Genomic DNA, 18,148 nt, shown 5'->3' on the forward strand with positions numbered 1-18,148 from the left:
TTGAAAAAAACTTGTTGCTTTAATGGCAAATTTAGATCTTACATTTTAGATTTACAATAAAATATTAAATTACAGTATCTTTAGATAACTATGGAAACTGCACTTTGGGAAAGCTCTAAGTTGGAATCAAGATAGAGAAAGAGTGTTCCTATCTAATATTGTTTAAGGCTTCTGTATGGATTGTCTCTTTGCAACTTGGCCCCCAAATGCCTCTTATGTTCTCACCTGCATCTCAGGGGATAATAGCCTGAGAACTAGATTTCCCCAAATCCCCACAACAGAGTTCTGGGTTAGAGATTGCCAATAAGAGGCATCATGCATGATTCAAGGGCAGGAGAGAGGAAAGCCAACTCATTTGTTCCCTAGCTACATTGGACACGGGCCCCTGCAGATGCGGGATTTTGCAAGCACCTCTATACATTTTCTCATGCATTTCCTAACTTGGTGCTGCAGGTTTGTGAAGTTCCTGCAATTTGCTAATGCTGAACTTGGCAGAAAGCTGAAAGCTGCTGGTGAAGCTGAGATCTAGCAATAGCCTTCCTTGACCTTCTATACCCCCAGTTCTTCTAATGGTTGTAAAAGCACCTAATTACCTATATTAAATCCACCTCTTGCTCATGATACCTAGAGTGGTTTCTGTTTTCTAAACTAAATCCTGAATAATACAGCATCCCATTCCACTTCCTTTTGCTTCTTTCTTGTTTTCTAAATCCCCTAATCATGATTAATTTGATTAATAGCCTTCGAACACAGATGACAGCCCCCACCAACCCAGATTCCTGAACTGGAGACCTGAAGCCCCAGAAAATCTAACCTTTAAGTAAATTGATTGGGAACCCAATAGATCCTTTGAACCGTAGAGAAAACAAACATTAACATGAGAAGCTATATTTCATTTCATTACTATTGTGGTCATAAAATTCTGACAATTATGTAGGAACTTCTATTTATTAATATGTATGTGCAAGTACGAAGGTGGCCTTTTTGAGAATTATGTATTTTGAGCATCTGATCAGGTAATTAAATTTGCTAAACTTTAAAGGTCATATCACTACTAAAGGCCAATTTACTGAACATTCAAAACATGCCTTACAATTTAGCAACTGTGTTAGTTTCCTAGGGGCTGCCAAAACGAAGTCACCATAAACTGAGTGACTTAAACAACAAAAATTTATTTTCTCACAGAAGTCTGAGATTAAGGTGTCAGCAGAGCCATGCTCCCTCTGATGGGAGCGTGAAGGCACTAGGAAAAGATCTGCTCTTGGCCTCTCTCCTAACTTCTGCTGGTTTCCTGGCAGTCTTTGTTGTTACTTGGCTTGTGGACTATCACCCCAATCTCTGCCTTCATCTTCACGTGGTGCTTTTCCCGGTGTGTATCTATCTCTGTGACCACATTTCTCCCTTGTTATAAGAACACCAGTCATATTGGATTAGGGCCCACCTTAATTATCTCATTTTAGTTTGATGATCTCTGTAAAGACCTATCTCCAAATAAGGTTACATTCTGAGGTAATAGCAGTTAGAACTCTAACATATCTTTTTGGAGGGACACAATTCAACCCATACCAGCGTCCTTTAGAATTGTCTCTTGATAGTGTACTCAAGGCAAAACATCACCAATAAATCACAAGCCACATTCTGAACCTAATAAAATCCTAACAATTAAACATAAGTAGAGCTTAGTCTTTTAAGTTTTCTTCCCATATGTCACTCAATTGAAAAGACTGCCTGCCAACTCCAGATGACCTTGATCTTTTTTGTTTCATACTGTACATTTAGATCTTTTAATTATAAAAACAATATATGATCATAAAAATTCAAGCCATTTAGAAGTGAACAAACCAAATATCTTTTCCAGCCTCCCCTCCGCCCCACCTCAAATCCCATGTCACAGAAAGGTTCCATTTAGAGTACATTCTTCCAGATCTTTTTAATACATGCACATATAAAACATTTTTCTCTTTTGTGCTTACCTGAATTTTCTAACGTGTCTGAACGAACTCATATGGCTTACCTAAAAAAGAAAAAGTAGAAGTTTTAAAAAATGAAGTGGAAATATTATTCCAGGTTATCTTAAGTGTGTCTCTAGAATTTTACACAAAAACCAGGAGAGAAATCCCTTAGTAGGGAGAAAGGCAACTTATTTGTCTGCATATTGCAAAAGAAATGCCTCAAGTTCAGTTATTTAACTGGGAAGGAACCGACAGGTGCAGTTTCTGGCACACAATAGCTGCTCAATAAATATTAATTAATTAATAAGACAAAAAAGTATTCTCCAGGAAACATCTTTTGGGACCGGAAAGTCGGGACTAGGAATCTGAGAGGGCACAGGTGGTGTTGTCATTGCTTCTTCCAAGAACAGTTGGGAGTTTCAAAGAGAAAGGAGGCTATGTGAGGTTAAAGGCTGGCTATGCAGATGGTGTCAAAGAAAGAAATTTAGATTTCTGGACTGCAATCTGAAGCACCAAAATGATAAGCTCTGGGCTAGAAATGCAGCACATGTGAATAGTACAAGGAAGCATATGTTTGTACAAAAATGAACTACTAATCTGAGTAAAAGGTCCTGAAAATGGAGATCTAGACACTGGCTGAAGCTTTGCCTCATTTCAGCATAATTAAACCAAATCACTGAGCTACTTTCATCCAAGTCACTTTTTAAATGACAACACAATGCCCACAAAGCCTTCTAATCTTAATAGTCAATGTATCTATTAAGGAGAGAGAAAAATTATAAAGCGATGTATGTAACTACCTACTAAGGAGACCTAGCCAGCATGACATGGTAGGAATTACGATAATCTCCAAGGTACCTGTCCATGAGACAATATTAACAAAAGATTCAAAGATAATAATCTCAGATGGTTATACACCATCACGTAGGGTGTGGGTAGAGAAAAAAGAAATTTTGATATTCTTTCAAACAAAGACAAATGCAACATTCTGGTTGTCTCAGACTTGGTAGGCAGCTGCAAAAAATGGAATATAGTGGTTTATATGAAGGAAGGAGAGGCAGAATTTCGTTTGGTGTAAATAAGACATACACTTGCTTGGAGATTCTTAAATGCGAGGATAAAAACATCCAAAAGAATATAGGGTAAGGATAAGAGAAGAAATCAACTCTAATAATTCATTTGTTCCTTCCTTCATTCAACCTAGATGGTATTTGAAACATTTAACAACTGATTTGGTACAACCAAGCAGAATGTACCCTTTGGCCAATCAGAAGCAAGCCAGCTGTAAACAAATGGTATAAAGGCAGGAGGCACCTGGTGCACAGATGCTGGCCACCAACCATCCCTCCTCCATTCAGCAACTGACTACATAAGAACAGTGGTGTGTGCGCGTGTGTGTAAAAATTTATGGGACACTTATTTTTTTAGATTTTATCTTTCTTTTTTCTTTTTTCTTAATGGACATTTTTTGAGCAATTTTACATGTACAGAAAAACTGAGTCAGAATTATAAAGTCCCTGTATACTGTACTCCCCTAGTTTCCCCCATTATTAACATCTTGCATTACTGTAGTACATTTCTTATAATTAATGTTTCAGGGTTTCTTACAGTTGGGCTTTTTCTTAAATTTTTAGTTATGTTAATCACCATACATTACATCATTAGTTTTTGATGTAGTGTTCCATGACTCATTGTTTGTGTATAACACCCAGTGCTCCATGCAGAACATGCCTTCTTTAATACCCACCGAGAGGCTAACCCATCCTCCAAACCCCCCTCCCCTCTAGAACGCTCAGTTTGTTTTTCAGGTCCATCATCTCTCAAGGTTGGTCTCCCCCTCCGATTTCCCCCCCTTCATTCTTCCCATCCTATCTTTTTTTTTTCCTTAACATATATTGCATTATTTGTTTCAGAGGTACAGATCTGCGATTCAACAGTCTTGCACAATTCACAGCACTCAGCATAGCACATACCCTCCCCAATGTCTATCACCCAGCCACCCCATCCCTCCCACCCACCACCACTCCAGCAACTCTCAGTTTGTTTCCTGAGATTAAGAATTCCTCATATCAGTGAGGTCATATGATACATGTCTTTCTCTGATTGACTTATTTTCTCAGCATAACACCCTCCAGTTCCATCCACGTCGTTGCAAATGGCAAGATCTCATTCCTTTGGATGGCTGCATAATATTCCATTGTATATATATACCACATCTTCTTTGTCCATTCATCTGTCGATGGGCATCTTGGCTCTTTCCACAGTTTGGCTATTGTGGACATTGCTGCTATAAACATCGGGGTGCACATACCCCTCCAGATCCCTACATTTGTATCTTTGGGGTAAATACCCAGTAGTGCAATTGCTGGATCGTATGGTAGCTCTATTTTCAACTGTTTGAGGAACCTCCATACTGTTTTCCAGAGGGGTTGCACCAGCTTGCATTCCCACCAACAGTGTAGGAGGGTTCCCCTTTCTCCACATCCCTGCCAACATCTGTCGTTTCCTGACTTGTTAATTTTAGCCATTCTGACTGGTGTGATGTGGTATCTCATTGAGGTTTGATTTGGATTTCCCTGATGCCAAGCAATGTTGAGCACTTTTTCCTGTGTCTGTTGGCCATTTGGATGTCTTCTTTGGAAAAATGTCTGTTCATGTCTTCTGCCCATTTCTTGATTGGATTATTTGTTCTTTGGGTGTTGAGTTTGATAAGTTCTTTATAGATTTTGGATACTAGCCCTTTATCTGATATGTCATTTACAAATATCTTCTCCCATCCTGTCAGTTGTCTTTTGGTTTTGTGGACTGTTTCTTTTGCTCTACAAAAGCTTTTTATCTTGAGGAAATCCCAATAGTTCATTTTTGCCCTTGCTTCCCTTGCCTTTGGCGATGTTTCTAGGAAGAAGTTGCTGTGGCTGAGGTCGAAGAGGTTGCTGCCTGTGTTCTCCTTTAGGATGTTGATGGACTCCTGTCTCACGTTTAGGTCTTTCAACCATTTGGAGTCTATATTTGTGTGTGGTGTAAGGAAATGGTCCAGTTTCATTCTTCTGCATGTGGCTGTCCAATTTTCCCAACACCATTTGTTGAAGAGACTGTCTTTTGGCCATTGGACATTCTTTCCTGCTTTGTCGAAGATGAGTTGACCATAGAGTTGAGGGTCCATTTCTGGGCTCTCTATTCTGTTCCATTGATCTGTGTGTCTGTTTTTGTGCCAGTACTATACTGTCTTGATGATGACACCTTTGTAATACAGCTGGAAGTCCGGAATTGTGATGCTGCCAGCTTTGCTTTTCTTTTTCAACATTCCTCTGGCTATTTGGGGTCTTTTCTGGTTCCATAGAAATTTTAGGATTATTTGTTCCATTTCTTTGAAAAAAGTGGATGGTATTTTGATGCGGATTGCACTGAATGTGTAGAATGCTCTAGGTAGCATTGACATCTTGACAATGTTTGTTCTTCCAATCCATGAGCATGGAACGTTTTTCCATTTCTTTGTGTCTTCCTCAATTTCTTTCATGAGTATTTTATAGTTTTCTGAGTACAGATCCTTTGCCTCTTTGGTTAGATTTATTCCTAGGTATCTTATGGTGTTGGGTGCAATTGTAAATGGGATCGACTCCTTAATTTCTCTTTCTTCTGTCTTGTTGTTGGTGTATAGGAATGCCACTGATTTCTGTGCACTGATTTTATATCATGCCACTTTACTGAATTCGTGTATGAGTTCTAGCAGTTTTGGGGTGAAGTTTTTTGGGTTTTCCACATAAAGTATCATATCATCCGCAAACAGTGAGAGTTTGACTTCCTCTTTGCCGATTTGGATGCCTTTGATTTCTTTTTGTTGTCTGATTGCTGTGGCTAGGACTTCTAATACTATGTTGAATAGCAGTGGTGCTAGTGGACATCCCTGCCATGGTCCTGACCTTAGGGGAAAAGATCTCAGTTTTTCCCCATTGAGAATGATATTCACTGTTTTTCAAGATGGCTTTTGTGATATTGAGGTATGTACCCTCTGTCCCTATACTCTGAAGAGTTTTGATCAAGAAAGGATGCTGTACTTTGTCAAATGCTTTTTCTGCATTTATTGAGAGGATCGTATGATTCTTGTTCTTTCTTTTGTTAATGTATTGTATCATGTTGATTGATTTGCAGATGTTGAACCAACTTTGCAGCCCAGGGATAAATCCCACTCGGTCGTGGTGAATAATCCTTTTAATGTACTGTTGGATCCTACTGGCTAGTATTTTGGTGAGAATTTTTGCATCCATGTTCATCAGGGATATTGGTCTGTAATTCTCCTTTTTGATGGAGTCTTTGTCTGGTTTTGGGATCAAGGTAATGGTGGCCTCATAAAATGAGGTTGGAAGTTTTCCTTCCATTTCTATTTTTTGGAACAGTTTCAGAAGAATAGGTATTAATTCTTCTTGAAATGTTTGGTAGAATTCCCCTGGCAAGCCATCTGGCCCTTGGCTTTTATTTGTTGGGAGATTTTTGATGACTGCTTCAATTTCCTTAGTGGTTATAGGTCTGTTCAGGTTTTCTATTTCTTCCTGGTTCAATTTTGGTAGTTGATACATCTCTAGGAATGCATCCATTTCTTCCAGGTTATCTAATTTGCTGGCATACAGTTGCTCATAATATATTCTTATAATTGTTTGTATTTCTTTGGTGTTGGTTGTGATCTCTCCTCTTTCATTCATGATTTTGCTGATTTGAGTCATTTCTCTTTTTTTTTGATGAGTCTGGCCAGAGGGATTTATCAATCTTGTTAATTCTTTCAAAGAACCAGCTCCTAGTTTCGTTGATCTGTTCTACTGTTCTTTTGGTTTCTATTTCATTGATTTCTGCTCTGATCTTTATTATTTCTCTTCTCCTGCTGGGTTTAGGCTTTATTTGCTGTTCTTTCTCCAGCTCCTTTAGGTGTAGGGTTAGGTTGTGTATTTGAGACCTTTCTTGTTTCTTGAGAAAGGCTTATATTGCTATATACTTTCCTCTTAGGACTGCCTTTGCTGCATCCCAAAGATTTTGAACAGTTGTGTTTTCATTTTCATTGGTTTCCATGAATTTTTTTAATTCTTTAATTTACTGGTTGACCCATTCATTCTTTAGTAGGATGCTCTTTAGCCTCCATGTATTTGAGTTCTTTCCGACTTTCCTCTTGTGATTGAGTTCTAGTTTCAAAGCATTGTGGTCTGAAAATATGCAGGGAATGATCCCAATCTTTTGGTACCGGTTGAGACCTGATTTGTGATCTAGGATGTGATCAATTCTGGAGAATGTTCCATGGGCACTAGAGAAGAATGTGTATTCCATTGCTTTGGGATGGAATGTTCTGAATATGTCTGTGAAGTCCATTTGGGCCAGTGTGTCATTTAAAGTCTTTATTTCCTTGTTGATCTTTTGCTTAGATGATCTGTCCATTTCAGTCAGCAGGGTGTTAAAGTCCCCCACTATTATTGTATTGTTGTCAATGTGTTTCTTCGCTTTTGTTATTAATTGCCTTATATAATTGGCTGCTCCCATATTAGGGGCATAGATATTTACAATTGTTAGATCTTCTTGTTGGAGAGATCCTTTAAGTAGGATATGGTGTCGTTCCTCATCTCTTATTACAGTCTTTGTTTTAAAATCTAATTTGTCTGATGTAAGGATTGCCACCCCAGCTTTCTTTTGGCGTCCATTAGCATGGTAAATGGTTTTCCACCCTCTCACTTTCAATCTGGGGGTGTCTTTGGGTCTAAAATGAGTCTCTTGCAGACAGCATATGGATGTGTCTTGTTTTTTAATCCAATCTGATAGCCTGTGTCTTTTGATTGGGGCATTTAGCCCATTCACATTCTGGGTAACTATTGAAAGACATGAATTTAGTGCCATTGTATTGCGTGTAAGGTGACTGTTACTGTATATTGTCTCTGTTCCTTTCTGGTCTATGTTGCTTTTAGGCTCTCTCTTTGCTTAGAGGACCCCTTTCAATATTTCTTGGAGGGCTGGTTTCGTGTTTGCAATTCCTTTAGTTTTTGTTTGTCCTGGAAGCTTTTGATCTCTCCTTCTATTTTCAATGACAGTCTAGCTGGATATAGTATTCTTGGCTGCATATTTTTCTCATTTAGTGCTCTGAAGATCTCATGCCAGTCCTTTCTAGCCTGCCAGGTCTCTGTGGATAGGTCTGTTGCCAATCTAATGTTTCTACCATTGTAGGTTACAGGCCTCTTTTCCCGAGCTGCTTTCAGGATTTTCTCTTTGTCTCTGAGACTTGTAAGTTTTACTATTAGATGTTGGGGTGTTGACCTATTTTTATTGATTTTGAAAGGGGTTCTCTGTGCCTCCTGGATTTTGATGCATTATGGGACACTTTTAATCACATATATTCCCCCCTTACATGACATCCTTGGTCCAAATAATTGTTAAAATTGTAAGATTATGTATTTTCTCTTCCAAGAAAAAGTTCTGAAATTTGCATTTAATTTAAAAACTCATTTTTACTGTAACTATTTGGTTTAATCCTATGTTTTGACTGGTTTCAAATATCTTTTATGCCATGTTTTGCTCATTCTTGGGTCCCCGGAGTAAAGCATCCAATAGTTTTAAGTGTTTCTCTACACTTTGCATAAATGAGAATGTGTTTCTCTTGCTTTTACATAGGAAACCTAACTTAAATAGGTATTAAATTTGTGAAGTCTCAAAAGTTACCTCATAGAAATTTGAAATCATGTCCCATTGTTCTTCAGCACTTATCATCCCTAAGAATTCTGAGCCAGCCAGATTTTTACTCCTTTGCAGGAAAACATTTTATGCATTGAGATTTTTCTCTTCATCTGAGTATATTTTACCAGCAAGTATCTAGATGTGATTTTTTTTTTATTTTTTTTATTCTCTTTTTTCATTTTTATAGATTCCCTTCAGGAAACATCTCTGCTTTTATGACTCTGTTAATGCTTATTTCTATTTCTCCATCTATCCTTATATGCTATTCTTTTCTTTTTCAAAAGAGCTATAACTCTTATGAACAAATAGTTTTTTTAAGATATATATATTGTAAATATGTGTATGTATACATACACGATATATATATGCATAATTTTAGCCTCATAATTTACATATGCACATAATTTTTAGCCTCAGCCTCTGAACCAGGCTATTTCCTTTCTTCCTTTCCCTGGCTCTGCCACAATTTTTCCATTGGTTTCATGTTGTGTGACAGATGTTGCTGAGGTGGTTGTTGCTGTTGTTTTCATCAGATGAGGAGCAGTCTGATCAGACATGTTTGTCAAAAGACAGTTTTTTTTTTTGGATTTCCTTGACTTTGTTCAGCATTTGTTTGTGTGATGATCAAATCCCCTCTCGGATCTAAAATGAAGGGCATGTACCCAGTCATGGCTGGCAAGTGGTAGATTTGGGATAAAAACACAGCTCTTTTGACTTCATACTTTTTCCCAATGCTACAGCATAAGAAGAGTCAGACATACTCAGACATGATCGATGAAGCAGGGATGGCAATATTTACAAAGATATGCCTACGTAGGTGCATATGTAAATAATTTACATAATTCATAATGACAGTCTTTCTATAACAAAAGAAGATTCAAAATAACACTAAAATCAAAGATGATATAGTAAAATATATTGTTATTGGGATAGTATAAGCAGAAAGCTCCTTTCAGCTTATCCAGCCAGAGTAACCCAAAAGGCACTATACATTGAAGGAAATTGAAGAAATTCTTTCATATTCATAACATATGCTTGATAATCCTCCCCCCTTTGGCTTTCTTACTTGCCCTAAAAGAGCCTGTAGAGTTACATAATTGCAAAATGAAATGCAGCATGAAGAGTGATTTTCCATTTATGCCATCCACTGATTAAGTGATCCAGTTTACAGCAATGTCAACAGTCATTAAGAAAAGTCAGAGATTAGATACTGTATAAAAACAGACTAAGCAAATGAATAAGTAGCTTAAATAGCTTTTAGAACTTGCTGCTACTTAATAATGAGATTTTATAATGAAATTTAAAACTAAATCACCTGTAAATAATGATATTGGTAATGCACAAAAGTATGGCACTGCCATGAATTTCCTATATGCCTCCTATGGTACTTCAGTAGCAAGTCCTTTATATTACATATATTTACAGTCTTGACTCTGAGGGATCATTGTCATAGGATCACCCTGAACTCTTCAATTTTATGGAGAAAAGTCTGGAAGCCACTCATATGATACTATAGCCCCACTCACCAGAATCTCACTAAATATTTAATAAGCAACAAATTGTTAAAAAGCCTGTTAGCATGGGGCACCTGGCTCAATCAGTTAAGCATCTCTTTTTTTTTAAGATTTTATCTATGTATGTATGTATTTATTTGTTTGAGAGAGACAGAGACAGAGACAAAGAGCACACACAGGGAGAAGTAGACTCCCTGCTGAGCAGGGAGCCTGATGAGGGGCTCGATCCCAGAACCCTAGGATCATGACCTGAGCCAAGGCAGGCGCTTAACGGACTGAGCCACCCAGGCACCCCATTAGCATCTAACTCTTGATTTTGCCTCCGGTCGTGATCTCAGGGTCCTGGGATCGAGTCCCGTGCTCAGCACAGAATCTGCTTGTCCCTCTCTCTTTTCTCCTCCCCATGCTTGTGCTCTCCCTCTCAAATAAATAAATAAAACCTTCTTTTTTTAAAAAAAGCCAGTTAGCATGACTTCATACTCCTTTTAGAAGTTTAAATCCAAGTCTCTGTCATTTAATTAAATTAAATTAATTAAAGACAACTGAATTTTAAGTAATTCAGTTACCTAACAACCTATCAATAATTCACTTCTCAATTCTAAGATTATGTAGTTTATGCTTTTTCATTTTGAATAAAAACAAAATAATTCAAAGAAATCACCCCGCACCCCAAGATTATGTAGGCAAAAATCACTTGGGTTCAGATCCACTGATTTTTTTAAATTACCTTTTTAATTAAATTTTGAGTTTAGTTGACACACAATGTTATATTTGTTTCAGATGTACAATGTAGTGATTCAACAACTCTATGTTATGTTGTGCTCCCCACAAGTGTAGCTACCAGCTGCCACCATACAACACTATTATAATACCACTGACTATATTCCCTACACTGTATCTTTCATTCCTATGACTTATTCATTCCATAGCCTTATCTTCCACTGCCCTTCACCCATTTTGCCCATTCCCCATCTCCCCCCGCTCTGAGAACCAGCACTTTGTTCTCTGATTTTATAGGTTCTCTGATTCTGCTTTTTGTTTATGTGTTTTGTTTTTAGATTCCACATATAAAGGAATTCATATGGTATTTGTCTTTTTCTGTCTGACTTATTTCACTTAGCATAGTACCCGGTACATCCATCCACATTATTGCAAATGGTAAGATCTCATCCTTTTTATGGCTGCATAGTATTCTTGTGTGTGTGTGGGGGGGGGGGTGTTCAACATCTTTATCCATTTTAACTATCAACTGACACTGAGGCTGCTCTCATATCTTGGCTATTATAAATAATGCTGCAATAAAACAGGAGTGGGTTTATCTTTTTGCATTAGTGTTTTCCTTTCCTTTGGGTAAATACTCAGTAGTGGAATTATTGTATCATATAGTAATTCTATTTTTAATTTTTTGAGGAACCTCCATACTGTTTTCCACAGTGGCTATATGAATTCACATTACCATTAACAGTGCATGAGGGTTCCTTTTTCTCCACATTCTCAACAATACTTATTATTTCTTGTTTTTTTTTTTTTTTACTTTAGCCATTCTGACAGGTATAAAGTGATGTCTCATTGTGGTTTTGATTTCCATTTCTCTGATGACTAGTGATGTTAATCATCTTTTCATGTGTCTGTTGGCCATCTTTATGTCTTCTTTGGAAAAATGTCTATTCAGGTCCTCTGCCCATTTTTTAATCATTATTCGGGGGTTTTGGTGTTGAGTTGTGTAAGTTCTTTATATATTTTGAATATTAATCCCATATCAGATATATCATTTACAAATATCTTCTTCCACTCAGTAGGTTGCCTCTGTGTTTTGTTGATGGTTTCCTTTGTGATGCAAAATTCCTCTTAAATCATGAAATGAAGGAAAGTTTCATAATCTAGCAACATGAGGAAAGGATCTGGGACTGTGGGAAACCTCAGCAGTTGTCTTTTGATAACAACTTCTTTGTTGAGAAGCCATAGACATTTTTCTGTATTTGATTCTCTCTCCTTGAACTCAGTATGACTGAGGAACTCCTTCCCGACATTACTACCCATCATTTGGGTGGTGACCCCATCTTATTAGTGAGAACTCATGCCAAGCAAAAGCCTGATACCTGCTGATTTCCTATTTGTATAACCATATTACTCTTTGAGCCCCATCAGAGCCACTTCCAAATATTATTGATCTATAGTGAGAAAAAGAAGCTGCAAGTGGCATGGCCCTCACTATTGATTCTTCCTTTATCCATGAAATTTATTCATCTTACCAGGATTTTTCACTTTAGGTGCAGTGAGTCCTTTTCACTTACAAATTCATGTGGTTTTTTCCAGTGAGTAAAACAAATTTTAAGTAACTTATTTTCCATTTTTCCAGATCTCTTTAAATGGCATTTATTTGTATTTTTAATATCTTCTCTCTTTTCCATTCCCATCATTTTTCTATCATCTTTACATTTTCATATCCTTTTTTACTATATCCCAAGAAGGCACTTCAAAATTGTGTTCTGCATATCTTACATAATTTCCTAAAATCTCTTTTCCCTTCTGCACTCTGATTTTAAATCTGAAGCTATGTTTTTAATTTAATTAAATTCTATTCCACATCTTTAGTTCTGCATGCCTTTCAAAAAGCTCTTTTGAGGCACCTGGGTGGCTCAGTTAGTTAAGCATCCCACTCTTGGCTTTGGCTCAGGTCATGATCTCAGAGTCCTGGGATTGAGCCCCACATCGGGCTCTGCACAGTCTGCTGGAGATTCTCTCTTCCTCTCCCTCCCCCTCTGCACCTCCCCCACTCTCTCTCAAATTAATTAATTAAATCTTTTAAAAAACAAAAACAAAAAAAGCTCTTTTGTTCATCTCAATTGACTCTCCCATTATATTATTTTGATCTTTCAACAAAAAGTTGATGAAATGCTACAAATTTAGTTAATCCCATAAGCAGATGCTACAAAGTATTTTATAAATCCTATAGCAAATACTATCCTAAAGCAAATCTTTAAAAGTTTGTATTTCTGAATTTTTCATGTCTTTGTTTTGCCATCCTATTTTTTGAGGAATCCCATACTGGTTTTCCTTTATCTGCTCATGCTGGAATTAGAAAAGGTCTACTAAGGCCTAGGTTTTCCCTCACTGCACATCTGGTTGTTGTTGGAATTTTTTCAATCTTAAGCATGAATGCTGCTTTACATGGCTTTACATCACAGTTCAGTGAACCAATGGCACCTGCAGCAAGGAATCTTCATGTGTCATTTCTTCCTTGTATTTGGTTACACAGCTGTGACGGAGGACAGCTTTCTCTTCTTGAGAGCTTTATGCTTAGCCTGGCCTCTGCACCAGTCACATGGTTTGGACCTCACGGGCCTCCCTCCTGGATTTTCTGGGGGCAAAAGCCCTGCTGTGCTACCAGGCTTTGTCTGATTTAACTACTGCACCAATCCTGGGGCTCCTATCAAGTGTTGTTCCTCCAATACAGCAAAAGGGATTCTAAAAGCTTTGTACCCTTTCTAGATCCAGGCTCACCCTTTCTCTCCAATAAATGGCATATAAATGAATTTCTGCCAGCTGCTACTGTCTTAGAAAAAAAGTGTTAGTGAGTCAGTCTTTAGTTTTCCCTCACCTGTAGTCCTTCCTTGCCTCCCAAAAGCTGGAACAATTTGTCGGTTCTGAATTTATTCAATCCCCTAATCTTTACTGATGGTTACTTATCCCACCCTACCAACCAATCACAGACTCTCACAGGAACCCTTTCCTGTAATACCCTCAATGCTGACACACATACACCACACATAAATGCACATACACACTTATACATATAGTTACGTACAATTCCATTAAAGTCAAGAACACAGGGGCAGCTGGCTGGCTCAGTCGTTAAGTATCTGCCTTCGGCTCAGGTCATGATCCCGGAGTCCTGGGATCAAGCCCCGCATTGGGCTCCCTGCTCCACCGGAAGCCTGCTTCTCCCCTCTGCCTCTGCTGCTCCCCCTGCTTGCGCTCGCTGTCAAATAAAAAATAAAATCTTTAAAAAAATAAATGAAGTCAAGAACACGATAAGCATATTTTATCACAAATAATTATCATCGTTCTGGAAAGTCAATGCAATTAGGCAGGAAAACAAGACCAACAATATAAATATTTGCAAGAATGAGATCAAAATATTTTATGTAATAGGTCTACAAATGCAAAAAAAACAATGGTAAAACTATAGGAACTGATAAGAATTAATTAAAATCACAATTCATTGCTGAGTAGAACACATTTAAAAAACTGGCTGAATATTATGACTTCCATTTAATTATTTGAAATGATGTCCGTGCATATGTGCACGTATGTGTGCGTGTGTGTGCACACACACATGGGTATGTGTGTAAGAAAGAATATTAAAATGTCAACAGCGGTTATCTCTTTGGGTGGTAAGATTACAAATGTTTGTTTTTTCCTTATATTTTCCAAATTTTCTATAGTGAACATTCATTGTTTTTATAATTAAAAAGATAAGTTTTAAAATGATGAAATGACATAATGACATAATGCCAAAGTGAGCAACTATATTACTTGCTCTTCTCCTATGATTTACCTTAGTGAATATTTAGGAATGTTAAGAAAGCCATTCTTGAAATTATAATTCATGTCAAAATGATTATTTCTTATGATATAGGGCTTTTAACAAAGCACATCTGAAGAATAAATCCAGCCAAGCATAAATACAACCTGGAAAATGAAAACAAGAGCAAAGGCCTAAAATTCTTCACAATGACCTTGTAGGTTGGTATATAATGAGATTCAGATTTTAATAATAGAAAACAATTTCAGTGCAAAATGTATATATTAATGTCAAGTTGGGATGAAGTACAAATAAGACTAGCAGCTCTGTAGTATTATCTGTCTTCTAGATTCCCTTTCTCACTTGTCCCTCAATAGCCTGGGAAAATGCCACACACATCCTGAGTGTTCAACAAATATTTATAAAGATAAATAGTAAAGTAACTTTTCAAGGGTTATCCAGGTATTTGTCATGGCTAATGTTAGGACAGACACCTAATGGAAAGTTCTGCAAATGCAGATTCCAATTTTAAGTTAGCAAATATTTGTCAAAGTATACCAAGTGCTCTAGGTACTTACACATACTTGGGCTAATTTAATTTCCAAAGAGATAAATATCTTTTTCTCTGGTTAGATATGAGGACATTTGGGCTCTTTGAAGTGAAAGATCTTGCTCACAGGAAATAACAATATGGGTAATGTCGTGCCATCCAACAAATGAACAAACAGAGACAGGTGGGGGAACTGCTATTGATACCAGATGAGGGGTTTTATTTGATGTTAGAATGAAAGTGGTGAGTATATTTACTAAGCAAGGCCCAAGAACTATGCTGGATACCAAGGACACATTGGTTCTTAAAAAGTACAAGCCCTATATTTATCTTCATGGGGCTTACAGTCTAGTTGGAAAAAACAAACATTAGGTCAACTATCTCATTATAACCTATTTTAAACAGTGAAAAGGACTATAACAGAAAAGCACAGGTGAACTGGAGTTGTGCAGATGAAGAAAGTAGCGAATATTATTCCAGGTAGATGGCATAGCTATCTGAAGGCTCTGAGACAAGAAAAAGCCCTGATAATCCAAGAGAAGGAACAAGAGCCAGCCAGGGTGAGTGGATAGAGACCAAAAGCAGATAATAGTAACAGATGAGGTTGGGAGGTAGGCAGAGCCAGAAGGAACTTATAAGGAGTGTTGGGGATTATTTTTTATCTTTATCCAAGGAGCAAAGTGAGGCCAAGAGTGATTTTAAATAAAGGAGTGACACAACACAATTTCTCTTTTTAAAAGACTGCATTGCCTACACAGTGGAGAAAAGACTTGAGGGAGGTTAGAGTGAATGCAGTGTAGTGGGTAAGTCACGTGTGCTGCCTTGTACTTTCCTTCTCAGTTAACAAGTCTCCAAAATGCCTTTAAGTTATTTCCCCTGGCCATAGAGTGTGAGTGGGATCTATTTCCCCTCAGTTCTAAGGTGAGTCTCCAATCAACAAAATCCATCCCTCTGACTATGGTGACTACTTCAGGGAAGGACACATGACCCAAACTGGGTAAATGGAAAAAAAAAAAAAAAGGACTACTGGGAAAGAAGCTTTGTCACTATTCTACACAAGTTTCTGGGAGAAATGTTTTCTCTTCCTAAAGATCATGAACAAGACAGCATGAGGACCTAAAACCTCCTAGTAGCCCGCTTATTTGACAGGCTGATCCAGTTTTAGGAGGAATATAACACCACAGAAAGAGGAGAAATTGAAAGAAACCAAAATTTTAGCAACATTGGTGACATTCTCAATCAAGTCTTACCTGAAAGCTGACCCTAACTCTGGCCTTTTCAATCCAAAAAGCCAATAAAAGTCTTTTATTATTTAAGCTGTCTTCTATTATTTGTACCCAAAAACAAACAAACAAAAATCCTTATGGAAATATCTCTTAGAAGGCTGTACTCCAGGGTAGAGATACCATTAGCATGAGCAGCATGTGGATAAATGTGATGAATTTATTGAAATTTATTTAATAAATATACTCAAAAGAATTGGTAAGAAGTTTGAGAGAGAAAGAGGTATGAAGGATGACTGCTAGGTTTCTGGGTAATCGACAGTGGTAAACAGGACCATGGAAGAGGGAGCAAACTTCAGGTTGGGCTCAGGGTCAGGGGAGGCCAGCATAGTTATACACACCTTAAGTCTGAAGATCCTGTGAGCTATCTAAGTAGAAATGTCATAGACAGTTTGACATAAAAAGCACATAAGAAGGGAGTAATAAGGGGGAGGAGCAAGATGGCGGAGGAGTAGGAGACCTAGATTTCGTCTGGTCTCAGGAATTCAGCTGAATAGGGATCAAACCATTCTGAACACCTACGAACTCAACAGGAGATCAAACAGGAGAGTAGCAACAACTCTCTGAACAGAGAAGCGACCACTTACTGGAAGGTAGGGCGTGCGGAGAAGTGAATCCGAGGCGATATTCGGGAGGATAGACGGCGGGGGAGGGGCCTCCGCCGGCCGCTTCTGGCAAGTGATAGAGCCGCGGAGCACAAAATCGGACCTTTTAGAAGTCGGCTCCGCTGAGGGACGTCGCTGCAGTGGCTAAGCGGGAGGTGGAATCCTCCCGGGACAGTGTGGTCTCAGGACCCTTGGGGTCACAGAGAGCGGGGGTGCCTGAGTGCAGCAGAGCTCCCAGGTATCAGAGCGGGGAAGCCGGCTGCAGAGACGGAGCAGAGTCGCGGGCTCTCAACTCGGGGTTGCCATAAACTGTGATCTGCGGTCCAGTCGGGGCCCGGCTCCCCCAGCAGGGACCCAACAAGCAGCAGATCCGGGGAGACTCCCCTTCCTTCCCGGGGAGGAGCGGCGCGGGAATGCACTGCAGGGATCTGCTGGGTTTGGAGACTCCGTGCGGGGTCGGGTGCCAGAGATAGCAACGCTCGGTCACAGGCCGGGTGAGCACGGAGTGTGGCCGGAGACCGGGGACACGGAAGTGACTGCTTTTCTCTGGGGGCACACTGAGGAGCAGGGCCCCGAGTTCTCAGCTCCTCCGGGCAGAGATTGGGAGGCGACCATTTCTGCCCTGGTCCTCCAAAGCTCTACCGAGAGCTTGCAGGGAACAAAAGCTCCTGAGAGCAAACCGGAGCAGCTTCCTTACCCCGGACCCACAAGGGCGGGGCAATTCCGCCTCCGGCAAAGACATTTGCAAACCACAGCAACAGGCCCCTCCCCCAGAAGATCAGCACAAACAGCCAGCAAGCCAAGACCAAGTTGATCGATCAAGGAGAATGGGAGAACTCCAGCGCTAGGGGAATACTGCACATAGATTCATGGCTTTTTTTTTTTTTCACCATGATTCATTATTTCATCAAAGTTAATTTTTGTTGACTGTTTTATTTTTATTTTTATTTTTCCCTTTTTCAACCAACATCTTATCAATCCCTTTTAAAAAAAAAAACATTTTTTATTTTTCAT

General features: G+C 38.7%; 1 long non-coding RNA gene across 1 annotated transcript in view; it reads right to left on the bottom strand.

The window, feature by feature from the left end:
• Positions 1–1,854: 1,854 nt before the first annotated feature.
• LOC141369938 (uncharacterized) overlaps positions 1,855–18,148 on the bottom strand; it is a 37,707-nt gene continuing 21,413 nt past the window's right edge. Inside the window, exons 3-4 of the long non-coding RNA XR_012373539.1 lie at positions 13,977–14,150; positions 1,855–2,014 (exon numbers count right to left, since the gene is read on the bottom strand). This is a non-coding gene — a long non-coding RNA (uncharacterized lncRNA). The remainder of the gene's footprint in view (positions 2,015–13,976; positions 14,151–18,148) is intronic.

This window comes from Callorhinus ursinus, unplaced genomic scaffold, assembly GCF_003265705.2.
Source record: "Callorhinus ursinus isolate GAN/ISIS: 27379988/994484 unplaced genomic scaffold, GSC_fseal_2.0 scaffold24, whole genome shotgun sequence".
Classification (NCBI taxonomy): Eukaryota; Metazoa; Chordata; class Mammalia; order Carnivora; family Otariidae; genus Callorhinus; species Callorhinus ursinus.